The 9,885-nt window shown below is 41.7% G+C and overlaps 1 pseudogene; it reads left to right on the forward strand.

The window, feature by feature from the left end:
* Positions 1-8,676: 8,676 nt before the first annotated feature.
* On the forward strand, positions 8,677-9,290 carry LOC110286331 (annotated as a pseudogene).
* The last annotated feature ends 595 nt before the right edge of the window (positions 9,291-9,885 follow it).

Raw genomic sequence — 9,885 nt, forward strand, 5'->3', positions numbered from 1 at the left:
CAGGCAAAAGTATTTTCCCTCAAAAATGTGATGACTTCTTTTTTTTTTTTTTTTTTTTTTTTTTTTGGTTTTTCGAGACAAGGTTTCTCTGTATAGCCCCTGGCTGTTCTGTAACTTTGGCCCTATGAAGAAACAAAATAGCCTGGTGGGGAGCACCGTGGAGCAAAGTCTCAAACCTCAGAAACAGAGGAAAAGGGATGGGGTTGCAAACCTCAGGGTTTTCTCCCACTGATTTAACCACTGGGCTACATCCTAACGCTCCTAACACCACCCATAAATGCCACAGTCTGCCTCTCTCTCTCTCTCTCTCTCTCTCTCTCTCTCTCTCTCTCTCTCTCTCACACACACACACACACACACACACTTATTAATTTCAAAATAACAGTAGCAATAATGGAATTTCACAAACACTTCCCTACCTATGGTCATCTTTCTACCAATAAATATAAAGTTAGGGCAATAATGGTTTTTTTTGTGTGTGTGTGTGTGTGTGTGTGTGTGTGATGCCTCAAGAGTGTGTGGCAGTCAGAATAGAACTTCTGGGAGCTGATTCTCTCCTTCTCTTATGTGGGTCCCAGGGATCAAATCCAGATTGTCAGGCTTGGAAGTAAAACCCCATTATGCACTGAGACATTTTTCAGGTCCAAATATTGTTTTATTTTCAAAGACTGATATTTATAAACCTAAGAATAACATAGGTACAGTTAAATTAAAGTAAATTATGATTATTAGAGATATATTAGAGTTATATTATAAATGGAATTTAATGAGAATAAATGTTTGCATGTCAAAATACATAATGGTTCTCCGAATCCCAGAAGTGCTCTTTATCCTTGGGCAAATTCAATTATTTGTCTAAAATAATGTTCATTCTCATTGTCAAAGTACTGAAATAGAGGATCTACAAGCTACATGTATCTTTGAGCTCGTGTATCCAAGGCTGGCCTTGAATTTATTATATAGCTGAGGAAAAACTTCAACTACTGATCCTTCAGCCTGAAGCTCAACACTGCCGGGATGATAGACAAGTACTATTGTGGGAAAACTGCTAATTAAGGTTGAAGTCTACCATTGTCCAGGTAGCCTTTTGGGCTCAGTGTAAAATGGGTGACTCCCTTTACTAGCAGGGCTTCCCCTTCTCTGACCTAACCCTCCCACACACACAACTCTACAGGCAGAATGTCACGTAGCCTTAGATTATAGGTTCAACTTCCTTTCTCCTGATAAGAGCCCATTCAGCTAGCACCTGAGTTTCTTGGAATGCCTGCCTCCCTGTGCTAATGAGGCATCTCAGGACCTTAGCCTTCAGCCAATGACATTTGCCCATCCTGGATATCCCTACCCCCTGAACCTAAAAACTATATAACCCTTGAATCACCTCCAAGTAAAGTTGATCTGTTTCCCCACAGTTGGTCCTCGGGTGTGCTCATTACTGTACTTAATTACAGGGCTTCAGAATCCCCTGACCATAGGCTCTGCTCCATTCGCCCTCATGAACCATGATGACCCCAGGGGGGCAGGGAGGATCACATGCTATTACACTGTTTTATGCAGTGCTGGAGATCCAAACTAGAGCTTTATTCTACCAACTGGACTACATATCCAGCCATACATTATGTATTTTATATAAAACTGAGAATTTAATTTGAGTGTTCTCCAATTAGCTTAATAAAAATGGCCTGTAAGCTCAGGAAATACGCAATAAGGTTTCTAGATGTGTCTGGACATTAGCTTCTGTGCAGATCTGTCTGTAAACCAGGAAGGGCTTACATTGACTGAATAATGGCTTAATGCAATCGCCTGATTTTACTACGTACTTTACCTTCAGGGTGCATTTTAAGACTATTACTGGTGGCTAATGGTAAGTAGATCACAGATGAACTTTGCCAGGGGTTCTTTCCATATTAAATCATTAAATATAGTGACATGGTAAGTAGATCACAGATGAAGTTTGCCAGGGGCTCTTTCCATATTAAATTGTTAAGTATACTGACATGAACAAGAGCCTGTTATGGTTTGGGTTTTGAGTGCACCCCACAAAACTTCCCAAATCCTACATCAAGACCTGTTTGCCAGACTGTGGCACTTGTGGGTGGTGTTAGGAGCTTTAGGATGTAGGCCCACTGGGAGGTTAAATCAGTGGGAGAAAACCCTGAGGTTTGCAACCCTGACCCCTTTTCCTCTGTTTCTGAGGTTTGAGACTTTGCTCCACGGTGCTCCTCACCAGGCTATTTTGTTTCGTCACAGGGCCAAAGTCACTGGAATCAAACAACCAGGGACTGAAACCTCTGAAATGGCCAGCCAAAGTTAATCCTTCCTTCTTTAAGATGCTTTTCCTCAGGGAGTTTGTCACAGCAATCAAAGGTTCATTGACTTAAGGTCTAACTATGGAACATCCTCAAATCACACGTTAACAAGTATGTAGTAGAAAGTAATGACACAGCACAGCACCAGGTTCTGGGTGGATGTCAAGGTTTGCTAACCTTTTTTTCATGAAATTTGCTATCTAATTAGGAAAAAAAAACATATTTGATGGTTAATAATGGCTGTCAACTTGATAGATTTAGAATCACCTAGGAAACAAACTCCAGGGGGGGCTTCTGGCAATTTGTAGTTGGGGGGTCCATTGTGGTGGGAATGGGATGGTAGCTAGGCTGCGTACAAAAGAGAAAGCGAGCTGAGCAAAAGTGTTCATTTCCTCCTGCTCCCGGACTGCTGGTGCAGCGTTGCACTCTACCACTGTGCCTTTTCCACTATTAATGGACTCTATTCAAACTGTGAGCCAAAATAGATCCTTAGGCCGCCTTTGCCAGGTAGATTATCAAGGTGATGATTGCAGCAATTAATACAACATTTCTCTTTGTATAAAATGATAATTGCAATGCCATGTGATACATGGTTCAAGGATCAAATCAATGATACACGATGTGCTGAATCAAAAAGAAAGATGGCCAGAAGTCAAATCCCTTCCATTAGCACAGAAATTGATATCCAGATGACCAGGACTTGGGGCTTGTATTTTTTCCTCAGATATTTCCTCTGATATTAAAGTTCCCTAAACTTCATGTGTCTCATCTATTACAATGGCATCACTGAAACAGCATCTTCTAAAGTGTTGTAAGGATTAACTGAACTAATACATAGCAGGGATCAGTGGCACTTCTGTCCGAGAAACACTAGCTAAGAAACGCATCTTCTTCATGACAGAAGGAACTGGCGTGGAAGGAGCACCATGTTTGATGTTGGCATTATTAAAGAGAAGCCACTATAAACACAGCGGCTACCAGCTTAGTCCATCTTGTTATTAGCTAAGTCTGAAGATGCACAAGGGCCATAAAGACAAACCTGGAGCATTTTCTCCAAAGACCACAGTATTTGGTTATATATTACTATACTGGACATAAAACCTAGGGCCTCAATCGACCCAATGGGTTATATCCACAGCTCTCTTTTGACTTCTCTTTTTGAGACAAGTTCTCACTAATTTCCTCCTGTTTGCCTTGAACCCCCTCTTCATCCCAGACAGGCCTTGAACTAAATGGAGACATCCAGTATTAGCCTCCTAAGTAGCTGGGATTGCAGGCATATGCCAACAGAGCCAGATCAAAGGTTGCAATTTTCCAGCATCGAAAGCTTTGTAAATACTAACAGCAGGGCATGGTGACATGTTCCTGCACTCCTAAATACTTAAGATGCTTAAAGCAGGAAGATTAAGCTCTCAGCCAGCCTGGGCAACACAGTATGGCTTTGGCTACACTTCAAAACTCCTTTGCAGTTTTTGAAATGCCAAATCTAGAGATTGGGACTGTAGTTTAACTAGAAGAGTGCTGGTTTAGCAGGGTTGGAATCCTGGGTTCAAACCTCAGTATCACACAAAGTGGGTGTTGCTGTGGATATGTCTGTAATCTCAGCATTCAGGAGGTGGAATCAGATGGGTTTGGAGTTGAAGGTCAGCTTTGGCTGCTCAATGAGTTCTAGACTAGCGGAGAACACATGAGATGCTGTTACAAAAGGAGAAAGGAAGAAAGATAAGGAGGGAAGAGAGGAAGGGAGAAAGAGAAATGCCCAATCTAATTTCTGGAATCTAAATTATCTACAGCCTGAAGGTGCACAAGGGCCAAACATGCTGCTTTGAGAAAGAAGATTCTGTTTTTAGGGTATGAAGGATGAAAATAAGCTATTTAACGAGGATCTGGGTAGAGTGATGCACACCTGTAATTCTAGGTCTTGGAAAATGGAGGCAAGAGAACAGGCAGTTCAAGACCATTCTCAGCTACATAGTGAGTTAAAAGGCAGCCTGGGTCACAGATTTTGCCTCAAAAGAAATAAAAATGCAGGGAGAATGTGAACGGGAAGGAAGTTCCTCTTCAGCTCCTGTATAGCACCGCCACCTGCTGGTCATCTGAGGAATAACCAACCAAGCAATGCTGGAAGCAGGCACCAAATAGAACCCTCGACAGCCTATTGGGCCCCATTGTTCTTTCTTAATGAGCCGCCTAAGCACTCCACTGTTATCAGATAAGCAGGTAACAACACAGTGTGATCAATTTCTTGTGTCCACTATAACGAATTATTACGAACACAGTGACTTAAAGCATCAGAAATGTATTCTTCACAGTCCTAGAGGTCAGAAATCCCAAGGTATGTGTGTGGGGGTGGGGGTTGGGGGGTGGGAATGTGTGCTTGAGTGTGCCAGAGGTCCGTGTTAAAGTTTTCCTTGGTAGCTCCTCCGGTCACGTTTTGGCCTTGGAACTCGCTGCTTTGACTAGTTTGGCTGGCTAGCAAGTCCCGGGGATCATCCTGTTTCTGCCTCCTGAGCCTGAGATTATACATTCTGGTTGCCACATTCGGCTTTTCTGTGCGTGCTGGAGATTAAACTCAGGTCCTCGACTTTGAAGAACAAGCGTTTTACACATTGAGCCATCTCCCCAGCCTCGTTCACTCCATTTTTATTACTCTTTAATTTATTAATAATTAATATATAGGACTGACCTGCTGCTGGACAGTGTGTGCGGAGTGGATGGCACACAGAGTGCTAAGTTTTGTGTTTGGATTTGAGGGTAGAAGAGGAAAGGGGAGGGGTGTGCTGCTAGGCAATGGAGGGCAGGAAGTGGCACTGCACAGGGAGCCCTCCTACAGGTGTGCCTGTGAGTGCATTGCTGGTGTCCAAGGAGGACAAAAGGGCGTCAGAACTCTTGATGCTGGAGTAAAGAGCATTTATGCAGCAAGCTCTCTTAACTTCAGAGCCACCTCTCCAGCCGTAAAGCTATTTCTTTTTAAATTAAAAAAAAAATTTATATATTTATGTGAATACACTGTCACTGCCTTCAGACACACCAGAAGAGGGCGTTAGATCCCATTACAGATGGTTGTGAGCCACTATGTGGTTGCTGGGCCTGACCTTTTACCTTTTTTTTTTTTTTTTTGTAATGGTGAAAACTTGGAGATCATAATAATGTTAAATATAGTTCACTGCTAAAATAATTTACAATATGTCCATAGAGTAGGGTGCTATATAAGTCTCATTAATGAGGATATCAAGTATGTATTTATCAAAATGGAAAGAAGTGCCAGTGTACTGTAAGTTGAAAACTCACCAAGTTATAAAATAATGTTAAGGAACTCCCATGTTCAAATATGTACCTTTATATGTCTGGATATGAACTTGCAATTTTATGAAGACATACTCCAGAATATTAACAGTGATAATTATTGAGTGGTGAAACTCTGAATGGTTTAACCTTTTTATATCTATATTTTACAACTTTTCCACTAATGATGTATCTAATGTCTCTGAGAGAGTGAGAGAAAGACAGAACCAGAGAGAGAGGGACACAAAAAGTGTATGTATGAGATGGAGAGAGAGACAGAGACAGAAAAGGAGAGATACACAGATAATAACTAATTTTGGGGAGATCCTAAAGGAGGGAACTGGGAAGATAACTCTGTGTGTATGAGTGCTCTGGCATCAATGCGAGGAGAGGCTCTTGGTCCTATGAAGGCTTGATGCCCCAGTGTGAAGGAATGCTAGGGCAGGGAGGCAGGAGTAGATGAGTGGGTGGGGGAGAACCCTCAAAGAAGTAGGGGGAGGCAGATGGGATAGGAGGTTTCAGGGGGGAACCAGAAAAGAGGATAACATTTGAAATGAAAATAAATAAAATATCCAATTAAAAAAAAATGGGCTGAAGAGATGGCTCAGAGGTTAAGAGCACTGACTGCTCTTCCAGAGGTTCTGAGTTTGATTCCCAACAACCACATGGTGGCTCACAACCATCTGTAATGGGATCTGACGCCCTCTTCTGGTGTGTCTGGAGACAGCTACAGTGTACTCACATACATTAAATAACTATTTTTTAAAAAAGAAATTGCTAAAAGAAGAGACTGACATACAGGAAAATATTTGTACTGTTGTGGATTTTGTCCTTATTTATTTATATTTGTATACGTAAGTTACCAAAGCTGAATATTATGGACTGGATAACTAGGAGGTTACTGTAAGATCTTACTTCCTGGACATCATTGTGCTATTATTGTTTATACATATGGCATTGGCCGAGAAAGTCTGAAACCACTTGGCTTTAATATAAAAGATGCTCCCTTGGGGGAGAAGGGTGAGAGTCAGTGGGATGCATCCAAGTGAAGAAAGATATCTGTTATGCCTTTATGCCTTTAAATTGTTGAATTTCACCGGTAGACTTCAGCGTGGCATCAAAAGCTAAAGTACTAGTAATTAGTTAAAATGTTAATGAATCTTGAAAATGATCAGGCATATTCAGTTCTATGCTTTGTGGTATTACATGTTGGCCTTTTAAATCATTTTACAGTAATGGTTAATTGTTTGTGTGTGTGTGTATGATGTCTTTTTTTTTTTAAGATTTATTTATTTATTATATGTAAGTACACTGTAGCCGTCTTCAGACACTCCAGAAGAGGGCGCCAGATCTTGTTACGGATGGTTGTGAGCCACCATGTGGTTGCTGGGATTTGAACTCTGGACCTTCGGAAGAGCAGTCGGGTGCTCTTACCCACTGGGCCATCTCACCAGCCCGTGTGTGTGATGTCTATGTACTTTAAACATATTTATTCCTAGCACTCAGGAGGCAGAGGCAGGAGGATTTCTGATTTTGAGGTCAGCCTGGTCTACAAAGTGAGTTCCAGGACAGCCAGGGCTACACAGAGAAACCCTGTCTCAAAGAAACCAAAAACAACAACAACAACAACAAACATATTTAAGAGGTCAATATCCCATCAACGTTTACCAGTCGTAGGAATGTGCTTATCATAAATCCTAGTTCATTTAGAGTTTATCCTTTATGGATGCTCATTTAGAATAAAGCCAAAAAAGAGGTAATCCATACTGTGTAAATTGTCATCACTAAGGCAGTTACTAAAGCACTTTCAAACTTAATAGGAGAAGAAACGTTCAAATAGGATAGAACAAACAATACACCAAGCAATAGTGAAATAGTACACTGGGATGAGCCAGGATGGACAGGGATGCTGTGTGAGTTGGTGGTTGCTAAATTGATTTCACAAGTTAGCAGAAATAAAATATATGTATTGCATATTAGCTGTATCTATGTAAATAATTATAAACTGCCTTCACTATGGCTTATGCAAAAATTTTAAATTTTATAATATGTATTGATTGTCAGTGTTCTTTGGTCTTTATAAGTAAACAGAAGTTGTTCAATTTATACGTTAACTGTTACAGGATGTTTGATGATACATATCTATAAGGTGTCATTTTTGCAAGCTACAGGAATTTTATGAAAATTACTTTGAAATAACAAAAATAAGCATTTACTTTAAAGCATATAAATATATACTTCTTCACCGTATATTCTAATATTGATTTAAAATAGATAAAGTAATAGTTACTGGTAATCTTGTATAAACTATAATAAACATCTTTGCTCAAAAAATTTAATCTAACAAACAAACAAACAAATAAACAAACAACCACCCTAGCTAAGACAACAAGTAGTCTGGGCATGCCAGGTTCATGCAGGCTTTGACTTCTTGCCTGACCCAGTTGAGCTTTCTCTGTGCTCAGTGTTGTTTCCTGGAGTTCTTGGGCACTTGTTTTTCTTGTCCTCTTCCTGTCAGTGCTGCTATACATTTTCCTGCTGCTTCTTTTCCCATTGCTCACATGTCCATGGAGACAGCAATCTACTTCCAGGACAACTCTTGGGGCTTGTTAATAAATTAATTGGTGAAAAGACGCCTCCCAGGGAACAAAAGCCAGAACCTTTTTATACCTCTGAACTTTCTATCTCCCTTCCCTTGCTACCTCACTTGACTCACATAAAGAAGGAGGGAGGGCAGGTTAAGAGGCCTAAGTGGCCTTTTTGGCTCGGGTTCTTTGTGAAAGGGGATCTGAGTTGCAGGCACTGATAAAGGATAGAGATAAAGTTACAAAGGCACGCATGATACTAATGCTATGCGATTTATACTAATGCCATAACTCTGGTTACCCAAACCAGAGTACTTCAAAGAGTTTAGGGCACCAAAAAAAAATTCCCTATGCCAGAGAATTTTTACCTGCTAGCTGAAAAATTGATTTTATTATATGGGAAGGTTATAAAAGAGTTCTATTAAAAACTAACTTCTGCCGGTCGGCCGTGGCGGCCTGGCTTTGTCTTTATGCCAAGTCTCTAGGACCGGCCCAGAAAGATGCAGGGCAGCTGCCCTGTGAGTTACCTATTGCTGTGAGACCAGGCGGCCTTGCTGTTGGGGAACTTGCTGCTGTTGCACTGTGTCTCTCAGAGCCACTCATTGTACCCGAACTGCATCTCTCACCCTCAGGGTGCCGCTCACCTGGAGAGGCCCGCAGCCAGGAGCTGGCACTCTCCAGTCATCCTTTGCTCTTAACTACCTTTGCTCTTAATCTACCTTGTAGATTGTGATGCCCCAGTGGATCACGTTGGAAAAGCAACTGCATCCCAGGAACTTGGTTCTGGTTGTCTCAAGTTAGGAGGTCAGGCCTATAGTGATGTGGAGCGCACTGCAGTCCAGTGCAGAGCCCTGGAGGGAATTGAGTGTGCCAGCCCCAGGACCTTCCTACAAGAAAATAAGCCTTGTATTATTATAAAGTATACTGGACAGCACTTCATAACCACGCTTCTCTACTCTCTCTTCCTGGGATGCTTCGGAGTCCACTGCTTCTGCCTGGGACACACTGGGAAGCTGCTAACACTTGGAGGATCTGGTGGTTCGTCGATCTTATTTTGCTCATCACTGGGGGACTGATGCCGATTGATGGCAGCAACTGGTGCACTTTCTACTAAACCTTGCTGTTGTCCTATGCTGGCAAGGAAAGCGAGTACTTGACTGCCAAGATAATTACAAGCTCTAAATTCTCCTCTGAGCATCACCATCCTCTCTAGAAGGAAGGACCGATCAATTTCTTCACCCCAAATCTGAACCTTGCAAACCAGAATGACAAGCAGTAGTGTGGAGTCCAGTCGTACCCTTCCTCACATATAAAATCTCGAAGATCAAAATGGTGACTTCTCTCCAGAGATCATTGTCAGTGATATTTCTGTGCATCTGGATCTTCAGTCGTCTGGAGCAAGGGGACACAACAGGATGAACCAAACCAGTGTTTATCCATTCACAGCCTTTTGGAACCCTACATTTTCATGAACAGATCAGAAGCTGCGCCAATGAGAAGTCTTCAGGTGATGTAGAAATGACTGTGGATGGTGAGATGGCTCAGTGGGTAAGAGCACCCGACTGCTCTTCCGAAGGTCCAGAGTTCAAATCCCAGCAACCACATGGTGGCTAACAACCACCCGTAATGAGATCTGGCGCCCTCTTCTGGAGTGTCTGAAGACAGCTACAGTGTACTTACATATAATAAATAAATAAATCTTTAAAAAA

This window comes from Mus caroli, chromosome X (assembly GCF_900094665.2).
Source record: "Mus caroli chromosome X, CAROLI_EIJ_v1.1, whole genome shotgun sequence".
NCBI lineage: Eukaryota > Metazoa > Chordata > Mammalia > Rodentia > Muridae > Mus > Mus caroli.